The sequence below is a fragment of the Polistes fuscatus genome, unplaced genomic scaffold, assembly GCF_010416935.1.
Source record: "Polistes fuscatus isolate 324 unplaced genomic scaffold, CU_Pfus_HIC Scaffold38, whole genome shotgun sequence".
Lineage (NCBI taxonomy): Eukaryota > Metazoa > Arthropoda > Insecta > Hymenoptera > Vespidae > Polistes > Polistes fuscatus.
The window spans coordinates 231,760-245,199 of NW_025113116.1; positions in this window are offsets into that span (position 1 = coordinate 231,760).

Below are 13,440 nucleotides of genomic sequence, written 5' to 3' on the forward strand. Positions count from 1 at the left end.
CAAGGGTGATTTTTCTGCCACGTTATAAACGCCGATGCTAAAGACGGTTATATTCCGCGAAACAGCTTCCAAAGGGAGTTTATGCCGGCGAAGCACTGGTAGAATACGTATGGAAGAGCCTATTTCAGACTCAATAACAACTTCGAGAATTGTTTCACTACAAATTCCAAATTGGAACTTTTGGCATATAATATAGGAACTCTTACAAATTTACAATGTAATTCCTATAAATCCACATCCGAAGTTAAAAATTTAAACGAATGCTTGCACACTGTTTTTAATATCTTCGAATCCCCTTGCGCTGATCCAACTAAAACAAGTAAAACTCAACTCAAGACCCAAAACCAACCTTCTCCAGACCAGACTCTGTTAGAGCACTCCTTCGCCTTGATCATCTAAATACAGAAGAGGCAGAATCTCTTTTTAAATTACAAGACAAAACGCAGATATTTTTCATCTTCCTGGCCAACCGCTTAGTTGCACCGATCTTTTACAACATCGAATAATTACTACCGATGACATTCCGGTGCACACCAGGCAATATAGGTTTCCGCCAATACATAAGGAAGAAGTAAAGAAACAAACCTCGGAGTTGCTCAACGATGGCATAATAAGACCATCTCTTTCACCTTATAGTTCACCCATTTGGATAGTGCCGAAAAAGTCGGACCCAAAAGGTAACCCAAAGTGGCGGATGGCGATCGATTATAGGAATCTTAACGAAAAAACGGTAGGAGACGCGTACCCTATACCAAATATTGCGGAGATACTTGACCAACTCGGCGCAGCAAAATATTTTTCTACTTTTACCTTAAATCCGGATTTTATCAAATCAAAATGCATCCGATGACCGCGCAAAGACAGCTTTCTCGAACCCGCATAGTCATTATGAATTTAATAGAATGCCATTTGGCCCAAAAAACGCTCCAGCAACCTTTCAGAGGTTAATGGACCATGTCTTGACGGGTTTACAGGGCGAAGAAATGTTTGAATATTTGGATGACGTGGTTCTTTACGCGAGATCACTCAGCGAGCATCAAGCAAAATTTAATAAATTCCCGCATTGTCTTCGTATGGCAAATCTAAAACTGCAGCCCGATAAATGTGAATTCCTCAGACGAGAAGTAGTTTATTTGGGCCATATTATAGGAGAAAACGGCGTAAAGCCTGATCCAAAAAAATTAGAAGCAGTAAAAAACATTTCCGCGTCCCAACAACATTAGATCAATTTGCCAATTTTTAGGTCTTGCTGGATTATAGAAGATTTATACCAGCTTTCTTAAAAGTAGCAAAACCTCTAACCGATTTACTAATAAAAGAGGATTTATTCAGATGGGAATCCACCCAAGAAGACGCATTTTGCTCACTGCGTGATGCCTTGTGCAAAGGACCAATTCTAGAATATCCAAATTTCTCCTTGCCTTTTAACGTCACAACGGATGCATCCGGTTATGCAATCAGCGCCGTGTTGAGTCAAGGCCCCATTGGTAAGGATTTACCAATCTCCTATGGCTCGCGAATTCTAAATAAGGCTGAAATGAATCACTCCACTATTGAAAGAGAGTTATTAGCAATAGTTTTCGCTACAAATTATTTTAGGCCATATTTGTACGGTCGAGAGTTTACCCTCATAACCGATTACAAACCACTAGTTTGGCTAATGTCGGTAAAAGACCCGACATCAAGATTAGTAAAGTGGAGTCTGAAATTGGCTGAGTACACGTTCAAAATTATTTATAAACCAGGAACTGCGAATGCTAACGCTGACGCACTATCATGGAATCCAACAGAAACTAAAAAGGTATTTCCTATAAACACACGATTCCGACGAGAGTATTGTTCATTTTGAAACTAAGAACACAATGACAAATAACGAGGACAGTGACACTGACGTGACAACTGACGGCACAGATGACCTCGACGACACGCCACGATTAGCAACACCAACACTAGAAGAAGAAAATACAGACATTGAAAACTCTAGTCACTATGAACGACTATAATCTCCACGCGCACAAACAAAAAAAACCATAATAAAATAATGATATCAAAAAACGGAGGAGTCTCACGAGACTCTCTACAATTAAGGCATGATAATATTGTAATATTTACCGACTTAAACGGCACACCATGCGACACTGGTGCCAAACTATTTGAACAATTAAAACTTATTCCACGCGTAAAAGATTTAACTCTAGCTCGTGCCAAGGTAACTAACATAGGGAAAAATAAATTAATAATTATCCCTATAAAAGAAAGCATTGCAAATTGTACAAAATTAGAAACGATATCGAGGCAATTGGTTCCTTGCTCTCAGTAGTACAAGAGCTTGACTTAAAATCTGTAAGCATCGCCAAGACACAATGCTTGGATAGCATATTCTGGCCTCAAATCCAAAGAAATTATGTAAACATTCGAATCAGAAAATTGCGGCATTGCTATTGTTTAAACCAAATCTTAGTTCCTAAGTTAGAACTGCGAGAGGACATCCTTGCCGAATACCACTCCTCGCCTATTGGTGGATACATAGGCGTCACAAAAACTTATAATAAAATTCGGCGTAAGTATCATTGGCCAAATTTGAAAAAGGACATTAGTGATTTTATTAAAAATTGTAAAAGTTGTCAATTAAAAAAACTAGTAAGAGTAAAGTCCAATGAACAAATAATACTTACTAATACGCCGGGAGCGGCATTCGACAAAATATCTATGGACATAGTCGGACCACTCCCTGAAACGAAATCAGGAAATAGATATATCCTTACAGTACAAGACGCACTTACCAAATATTTTATTGCTACACTACTACAAACAACAAGAAGACAACCAGAAGTAAAATCACAAGCGATTCGAAACCTCAAAATTCGGGTAAGAATGTACGTTTTAATTTGAAAGACGATCACCCGAGTAATTTTGATTCTATACGAAGCACCAGAAATAGTTTTCTTGATTCCTTCTTCTTTAAGAGGGGAGGTGTCACGTCCTAGTGACGATTTGATATACAAAAACGTGATATCCAATAATTGTGATTTGTCCTCCTGTCATATATACGAAAATTTTTAAAATTTTGTCATTTATATATTTTTATTTGCATTTGCGCATAGTTACGATACGATTACTAAAATAATTTACCTTTGTATAACAAATAACCGTAAAATAATTCACCTTACATTATATTCACTGTTTATTCTATTTGTATTAAGCACTCTTATGAACGACCATCGATAATTATCATTTTTGACAGCATACGATAATAGTAAAACATATATCAATTGTCGTTCATAGAGAAACCTGCCTTACCGAAAACTGAAGTCGGTAAACGGGTCTTTTGATAAGTGGAAGTCGGTAATACCGACTTCGTGCTCCTACATTACCGACACTTATTACTTAACATTTAGTTAAAAAATTACTATTAGCATTTATCTTTATTTAAATGATTGCTGCAAATAACATTATTATTATTTTATTTTTCCATTAATTAAGAATAAGCTTTGACAATTATTAATAATTAATAAAAATAATTAATAACATTTAATAAAGTAATAATGTTAGCTTGCTCATAAAATTTCCACAGTCGTAATAAAGGCACACGTGCAATGAAAGGAAATCTTTAAGCTCAAGTATAAGGCGCACGTGCAGTTCGGAGAATTCACGCTTGATTGTAACCTATATCTTGTCAACGTAACATGACACCTTTATCTCTTCGGAGAATTCAAACTTGATTGTAACATGTATCTTGTCAACGTAACATGACACCTTTATCTCTTCGGAGAATTCGCGCTTGATAGTAATTAATATTTCCTCGCTTCAGAGAATAGTAATCGTCAGCACATTCTTCTCTAATGTTAGCGTTTCGCAGAAAAGAAGTTGGTAGTGGAGGAAGCACCTAGCGCGAGTGGGGGTACCTCCCACTCGGCCGTACGGAACTCGACGTGGGGAGCTTAGAGACTCCTCTCAGTCAGTCTACCGGCAACCATTATACTTATAACACATAAAGTCTACTCTTAACATATAAATCTAATTATCTCTTCTCGAATTTTGTACTATACATTTTTGCTTGAAAGACTCTCTTCCAATACAACAACTTCTCGTTAAGGACAAGTCTTTTTCAAGATAGTCTTCTTATACGTTAACGAAGCTTGACAAAAGAGCAGTCTTTTCAAGATACTCTATATTGTTATTCAGTCAACTTGGAAGACAGACTTTTCACTAGTTATTGTAAATATTAACTAATAGTTAATAATTTACTCAATTTACAATTTTGCCTAATTGTACAAATATTATATAGAGAGTACGTCCTTGCATCTTTATAATACTGTGTTCAGTTAACATTTGCTCAGTGACCCGTCGTTTTCTTTCTAACATTGTGAACATAAATTGTGTAAACTTAGTGTATTTTGAATATCAACTGTTATTTAAAATATATTTTGTTTTACAAAAATCGTGTGTTGTGATTTGGAATTAAACTCCTGTTGGCCGAAATCCTCAATTGTTATCAGGGAAGCCAATCCAAATTGCTGACAGAAACAATATCTCTCTGATCCCTCAACATCTATCAACCATCTTCAACATCTATCAATCAACAGCGGCACCAAGGTAAGTAAAAGATTCTACTTATTTTGGGATTGAGGCTCCTCTTGCCCAGATCCCGAGTAAAGTCCGGCTCAACGGATTGACTCAAAACTATGCACTCTTCCTAACCGAGTAAATTCTGAAAAAGATTGACCAGGAAAAAGGAAGATTAGAATTTTTTCTAGCTCCTCTTGACAACCCCATCTTGGACGTCACATCTACAATCCTTATAAATGGTACATAAATTGTAATTACGTTGAGTGTCTCCGAATTCTGAAGGAAATCCTCATCAGGCTACGCTCGTTATTTAGTATTGAAATGAAGTATAACTTTGAAACAATAAAAGAAAATTAATGTTGCACAATACGTTTCTATTCTTTCATGTTAAATTCTCCATATTTTTATAATTAATTACAGATTACTTATCACAATGATAACATAGTATTATTATTATTATCATTATTAATTTTCCTTGTTACTTTTTAATTTTCCTAGTTTATTTTTTTATTATTGTTATTACTATTACATTAATAATTTATTATTATTAATTTTATTTTACATAGAATATAGTTGATAAAGAAACCTGTTCTTCTTCCCTGCTTGATGATCGATAATATTTTCTAACGGAAGAAGATTATTTTTCTTTTACAATTATATTTTTATTCTCATTTATTTATTGAAGATATTAATTTTAATATATATTTATAGCGTGACAAGGTAAAAAGAAGAAGTATTGAAAATATGAGTAGATAAGCTACTAATTATTTTTTTCTATTAAGATAACTAAATAACTTCATACCTATATCGAGATACCTATTTACTTATATTCTAAAGAACATTTATAAAAAGCTTGGTTGAAATATTTCTAGATTTTAACAATAATTATATTAGATGGTAAGAAAAAGGTTGCAGTAGATCGATTCAGGATACGTATGAGATTTTCAAAGAGTAAGAACAACTATTGTTTAATGGAAATCTCATTAAATGAACAAGATAAAACTATTTTAACACAAGTACTCTTTGTGAATCGAGAAATTTTTATTTAAAATTTTCTTGGTTTAACCGCACTGTTAAATTATGCTTAAATATTTATTTATGCCATTAAAATAGCAAGTTTAATGCTTTTACGTATAAAGCATTGTCATTGTACTTTCATTTAAAAGAATCTTTCCCACGGAATCCGATGATCTTTGACTCCTAATTGTTTTTTATATAGATATATTTCCGTATGATCTATAGTGTAAACGATTCAAGAAACTTTTTTATATTTTAAAGAACATTTATTACTTACATGACATGGAAATTTTTTCAAGATTTAATAAATCCGAATAACAGACATAAATAGAATTTACTTCTATCTAATATGGATCTTTAGAAAACTTCTGGAATGTTCCTAATGCAATATCAAAATATTTAATATTACAGAATATTAATATTGTATAATAATTAAAAGAATTTAATTACAAGTAAAATTTTTTATTCAACATTTCAATTAGTTAACTTTTTAAAGCATTATACGAGTCATTAATCTAATAAAATAGCAATACTTAAAAAAATTACCACTTTGTAATATTACACGCATAAGGCACTTTAACAATAATTAACTTAGATGGTAAGAAGAAGGTTGCAGTAGAACAATTCAGGATACGTATGAGATTTTCAAAGAGTAAGAACAACTATTGTTTAATGGAAATCTCATTAAATGAACAAGATAAAACTATTTTAACACAAGTACTCTTTGTGAATCGAGAAATTTTTATTTAAAATTTTCTTGGTTTAACCGCACTGTTAAATTATGCTTAAATATTTATTTATGCCATTAAATTAGCAAGTTAAATGCTTTTAAGTATGAAGCATTGTCATTGTACTTTCATTTAAAAGAAATCATTCCCACGGAATCCGATGATCTTTGACTTCTAATTGTTTTTTATATAAGAAATATATTTCCGTATGATCTATAGTGTAAACGATTCAAGATACCTTTTTTATTATATTTTAAAAAACATTTATTACTTACATGATTTGGAAATTTTTTCAAGATTTAATAAATCCGAATAACAGACGTAAATAGAATTTACTTCTATCTAATATGGATCTTTAGAAATACTTCTGGAATATTCCTAATGCAATATCAAAGTATTTAATACAGAATTAATATTGATAATATTTAAAAGAATTTAATTACAAGTAAAATTTTTTATCAACATTTCATTATTATACTTTTTAAAGCATTATACAGTCATTAATCTAATAAATAGCAATACCTAAAAAAATATTACCACTTTGTAATATTGCACGCATAAGGCAATTTAACAATTATTAACTTAGATGGTAAAAGAGAAGGTTGCAGTAGAACGATTCAGGATACGTATGAGATTTTCAAAGAGTAAGAACAACTATTGTTTAATGGAAATCTCATTAAATGAGCAAGATAAAACTATTTTAACACAAGTACTTTTTGTGAATCGAGAAATTTTTATTTAAAATTTTCTTGGTTTAACCGCACTGTTAAATTATGCTTAAATATTTATTTATGCCATTAAATTAGCAAGTTAAATGCTTTTACGTATGAAGCATTGTCATTGTACTTTCATTTAAAAGAAATCTTTCCCACGGAATCCGATGATCTTTGACTTCTAATTGTTTTTTATATAAGAAATATATTCCGTATAATCTATAGTGTAAACGATTCAAGATACCTCTTTTATTATATTTTAAAGAACATTTATTACTTACATGACTTGGAAATTTTTTCAAGATTTAATAAATCCGAATAACAGACGTAAAGAATTTACTTCTATCTATATGGATCTTTAGAAATACTCTAGAATATTCCTAATGCAATATCAAAGTATTTAATATTACAGAATATTAATATTGTATAATATTTAAAATAATTTAATTACAAGTAAAATTTTTTATTCAACATTTCAATTATTATACTTTTTAAAGCATTATACGAGTCATTAATCTAATAAAATAGCAATACTTAAAAAAATATACCACTTTGTAATATTGCACGCATAAGGCACTTTAACAATAATTAACTTAGATGGTAAGAAGAAGGTTGCAGTAGAACGATTCAGGATACGTATGAGATTTTCAAAGAGTAAGAACAACTATTGTTTAATGGAAATCTCATTAAATGAACAAGATAAAACTATTTTAACACAAGTACTCTTTGTGAATCGAGAAATTTTTATTTAAAATTTTCTTGGTTTAACCGCACTGTTAAATTATGCTTAAATATTTATTTATGCCATTAAAATAGCAAGTTTAATTCTTTAACGTATAAAGCATTGTCATTGTACTTTCATTTAAAAGAAATCTTTCCCACGGAATCCGATGATCTTTGACTCCTAATTGTTTTTATATAAGATATATATTTCCGTATGATCTATAGTGTAAACGATTCAAGAAACCTTTTTATTATATTTTAAAGAACATTTATTACTTACATGACATGAAATTTTTTCAAGATTTAATAAATCCGAATAACAGACATAAATAGAATTTACTTCTATCTAATATGGATCTTTAGAAATACTTCTGGAATGTTCCTAATGCAATATCAAAATATTTAATATTACAGAATATTAATATTGTATAATAATTAAAAGAATTTAATTACAAGTAAAATTTTTATTCAACATTTCAATTATTATACTTTTAAAGCATTATACGAGTCATTAATCTAATAAAATAGCAATACTTAAAAAAATATTACCACTTTGTAATATTACACGCATAAGGCACTTTAACAATAATTAACTTAGATGGTAAGAAGAAGGTTGCAGTAGAACGATTCAGGATACGTATGAGATTTTCAAAGAGTAAGAACAACTATTGTTTAATGGAAATCTCATTAAATGAACAAGATAAAACTATTTTAACACAAGTACTCTTTGTGAATCGAGAAATTTTTATTTAAAATTTTCTTGGTTTAACCGCACTGTTAAATTATGCTTAAATATTTATTTATGCCATTAAATTAGCAAGTTAAATGCTTTTAAGTATGAAGCATTGTCATTGTACTTTCATTTAAAAGAAACATTCCCACGGAATCCGATGATCTTTGACTTCTAATTGTTTTTTATATAAGAAATATATTTCCGTATGATCTATAGTTTAAACGATTCAAGATACCTTTTTTATATTTTAAAAAACATTTATTACTTACATGATTTGGAAATTTTTTCAAGATTTAATAAATCCGAATAACAGACGTAAATAGAATTTACTTCTATCTAATAGATCTTTAGAAATACTTCTGGAATATTCCTAATGCAATATCAAAGTATTTAATATTACAGAATGTTAATATTGTATAATATTTAAAAGAATTTAATTACAAGTAAAATTTTTTACTCAACATTTCATTTATTATACTTTTTAAAGCATTATACAAGTCATTAATCTAATAAAATAGCAATACCTAAAAAATATTACCACTTTGTAATATTGCACGCATAAGGCAATTTAACAATTATTAAGTTAGATGGTAAAAAGAAGGTTGCAGTAGAACGATTCAGGATACGTATGAGATTTTCAAAGAGTAAGAACAACTATTGTTTAATGGAAATCTCATTAAATGAACAAGATAAAACTATTTTAACACAAGTACTTTTTGTGAATCGAGAAATTTTTATTTAAAATTTTCTTGGTTTAACCGCACTGTTAAATTATGCTTAAATATTTATTTATGCCATTAAATTAGCAAGTTAAATGCTTTTACGTATGAAGCATTGTCATTGTACTTTCATTTAAAAGAAATCTTTCCCACGGAATCCGATGATCTTTGACTTCTAATTGTTTTTTATATAAGAAATATATTTCCGTATGATCTATAGTGTAAACGATTCAAGATACCTTTTTTATTATATTTTAAAGAACATTTATTACTTACATGACTTGGAAATTTTTTCAAGATTTAATAAATCCGAATAACAGACGTAAATAGAATTTACTTCTATCTAATATGGATCTTTAGAAATACTTCTAGAATATTCCTAATGCAATATCAAAGTATTTAATATTACAGAATATTAATATTGTATAATATTTAAAATAATTTAATTACAAGTAAAATTTTTTATTCAACATTTCAATTATTATACTTTTTAAAGCATTATACGAGTCATTAATCTAATAAAATAGCAATACTTAAAAAAATATTACCACTTTGTAATATTGCACGCATAAGGCACTTTAACAATATTAACTTAGATGGTAAGAAGAAGGTTGCAGTAGAACGATTCAGGATACGTATGAGATTTTCAAAGAGTAAGAACAACTATTGTTTAATGGAAATCTCATTAAATGAACAAGATAAAACTATTTTAACACAAGTACTCTTTGTGAATCGAGAAATTTTTATTTAAAATTTTCTTGGTTTAACCGCACTGTTAAATTATGCTTAAATATTTATTTATGCCAATAAATTAGCAAGTTAAATGCTTTGACGTATGAAGCATTGTCATTGTACTTTCATTTAAAAGAAATCTTTCCCACGGAATCCGATGATCTTTGACTTCTAATTGTTTTTTATATAAGAAATATATTTCCGTATGATCTATAGTGTAAACGATTCAAGAACCTTTTTTATCATATTTTAAAGAACATTTATTACTTACATGACTTGGAAATTTTTTCAAGATTTAATAAATCCGAATAACAGACGTAAATAGAATTTACTTCTATCTAATATGGATCTTTAGAAATACTTCTAGAATATTCCTAATGCAATATCAAAGTATTTAATATTACAGAATATTAATATTGTATAATATTTAAAATAATTTAATTACAAGTAAAATTTTTTATTCAACATTTCAATTATTATTCTTTTTAAAGCAATATACAAGTCATTAATTTAATAAAATAGCAATACTTAAAAAAATATTACCAGTTTGTAATATTGCACGCATAAGGCACTTTAACAGTATTTAACTTAGATGGTAAGAAGAAGGTTGCAGTAGAACGATTCAGGATACGTATGAGATTTTCAAAGAGTAAGAACAACTATTGTTTAATGGAAGTCTCATTAAATGAACAAGATAAAACTATTTTAACACAAGTACTCTTTGTGACTCGAGAGATTTTTATTTAAAATTTTCTTGGTTTAACCGCACTGTTAAATTATGCTTAAATATTTATTTATGCCATTAAATTAGCAAATTAAATGCTTTTACGTATGAAGCATTGTCATTGTACTTTCATTTAAAATCTTTCCCACGAAATCCGATGACCTTTCACTTCTAATTGTTTTTTATGTAAGAAATATATTTCCATTTGAACTACAAGATAAACGATTCGAAATACTTAATTCTTTTAAATTTATGAACATTTAATACTTCTTTGATCACAACATTTTTCAAGACCTTATAAATCCGTAGAAAAGACGTAAATAGCAATAAGCTTACGTATAATATTCTTTTTTAAGTTATACTTCTTTTGGCGCATTGGGAAAAATTTATTTGGGAGTGCTTTTGTTCGGAGCGTCTGGTGAAATGACACCATGAAGTTTTTTGGTTTTAAAGACGCGCGGCAAAGCGATTTCCAGTATACGGCATGAAGTTGTCTTCTCTTTTCCTTTTCTTCCCCTTTTTTTCTCATGCGGGTCACCCATCCAAATACTAATCGTACTCAGCGCTGCTATACTTAAATGTTCGAGCGAGAACTAATGCTGTAACCGCGCCATAGCTCTTGACGCGTTAAGTAATCCGATATATCTCTCTTATATTTAGTGTGGACTGATATCTATATTATGATATTTTCTTTTTCTTTTTTTTATTCTTTCTTATCTTCTTCTTCTTCTTCATTCTTTAGTTTAGGCAAGTTGCCTGTTTCGTAACGACGTTTTTCTGCCTATTGCACTGTTAAATTGTCGCACCATCTTTTTTGTGGGCGCCCCATACTTCTGAGGCCAATCGGTGACTTATCCCGTGCAATTCTGAAGATTCTTCTGTTGTCCATTCTGCTAATATGTTCGTTCCATTCTTTTGTTTTTACTTATTCCGAGGCAGAGCCGCAATTTTTATTTTTTACGTTGGGTAGGGGGCTAACCTGATCCAACAACCTTCCTCCTTTTCCCGGGCTTAGGACCGGCAACATGATCGCTGATCTCGATCCGCCCAGCGATCATGCAGGCGGAGTTTATTCTTTCCTATATATATAATAATAATTATTTTTTCTTTATAAGTTTTTTTTTTTTCTTTGAAGTTTTTTTTTGAAGTTATTTTTGAGGTTATCGAGGTTACATTCGTTTTGGTACGGCAAAGAAGTATAACTTCTTACGTGCGTACATAAGTACACACACCAGTTTTATTTTCTTTTATGAATTTCCCGTTATTGCTGGAATTAACTTTGATAAATGGAATAAATTTGACCTTTGTCTTTTCCGTCCCATGTTAATTTCAAATATTGAAATCGAAAATTTTTTTAAAATTCCATACAGTCCACTTCTCAATTCGTCCAGTTTTTTTCTATTTAACTTGTTTCCGTTCTCCACGTATACCAAATTGCCTGCCGACAACGTCAGCTTTTTTTCTATTTTTATCGTAGACATTCCTATTATACTCATGGGATTTTTTCTAGTTTTCCAACGCCGTTATTTTATCTTTTACCTAATCTTCCTCAGTGTTTGTTATTCTTAATTCTTTAGGTAGTGTCGTGGAGTTTTTTCCATACATCAGGTATGAGGGAGCAAATCCTGTGATACTATGTTTCGTGTCGTTGTAATTTTTCACACATTCTTGTGCTACCGTTGTTCAAGCTCTCTTCTCCTTCTTTTCATACATTTTGCATTTGAACCTGTTGAGTGTCTGATTCAATCTCTCGTTCAGACCATTTAAGAACGGGGAATCAACACTTGCAAAGATGATGGGTATATTTATCTCTTCTAGATACTCTCGGAACTCTATTGAATCTATCCCGGGATATTGATCAGCTAAAATGCTTCCAATTTCCTCCGTTTCTGCGACCATATCTACCAATTTAATAAAATCAGGTGCTCTGTAGTATTTGGACGTTCGTATGTAGGCATATCGTGTGAAATGGTCGACTAAGAGGTGTAGGTATTGGAAAATTTTATATCGCAATTAGATTGTCGTTTAAAGGTTTCACCGAGTTGTTTTGTATAATATGACCTAAGTATTTCACCGAGTCTTTTGCAAAAGCGCACTTCGAGAATTTCAATCTGAATCCCTCTTTCATTATGGCTTGAAACAGCTGCTTCAGGTGACTCATATGTTCGTTGAATGATTTGGAAAATATTAGTAAGTCGTCCATATAACAGACGGTGAACCCTGCTAGATTGTTTTTTCTAATTATGTTACTCATTATCCTTTAAAATCGCTGGTGAGGTCTTAAGTCCAAATGGTAAATAAGTCCATTGGAAGTGACCTTCTTGTGTAACGAATGCTGTTTTGTATCTCTCTGACACTCCTAAAGGAATGGACCAGAATGCTGAGTTCATGTCTAGCGACGAAAAATATTTACAGTTTCTTGTTTTTATCACAATGACTTCAATCAAAGGGAATGGTTGCGATTGTTAAAAAAACATTTTGTTTAAGTCCCTGAAGTCAATGCATAATCTCGATTTCCTGTTTTCTTCTCTTTTGAATGCTAGAGTAACTGGCGCGGCGAACGGGCTGTATGACTCCTCTATCAATCTTTTATTATAATTTTGCTACTTGTGATTCAATTTCCTTCTTGTCTTCTACTGTGCATCGATATGTTCTCTTGCTGCAATATTTCTCTGTCTGTAAATCGATTTGTGCTTCATAGTTTTTCACCGTGCCTATATCGTATTTATCTTTAGCAAAAATTGAAGTATTTTCATTTATTAGTTCTTCTATTATAAGTCTT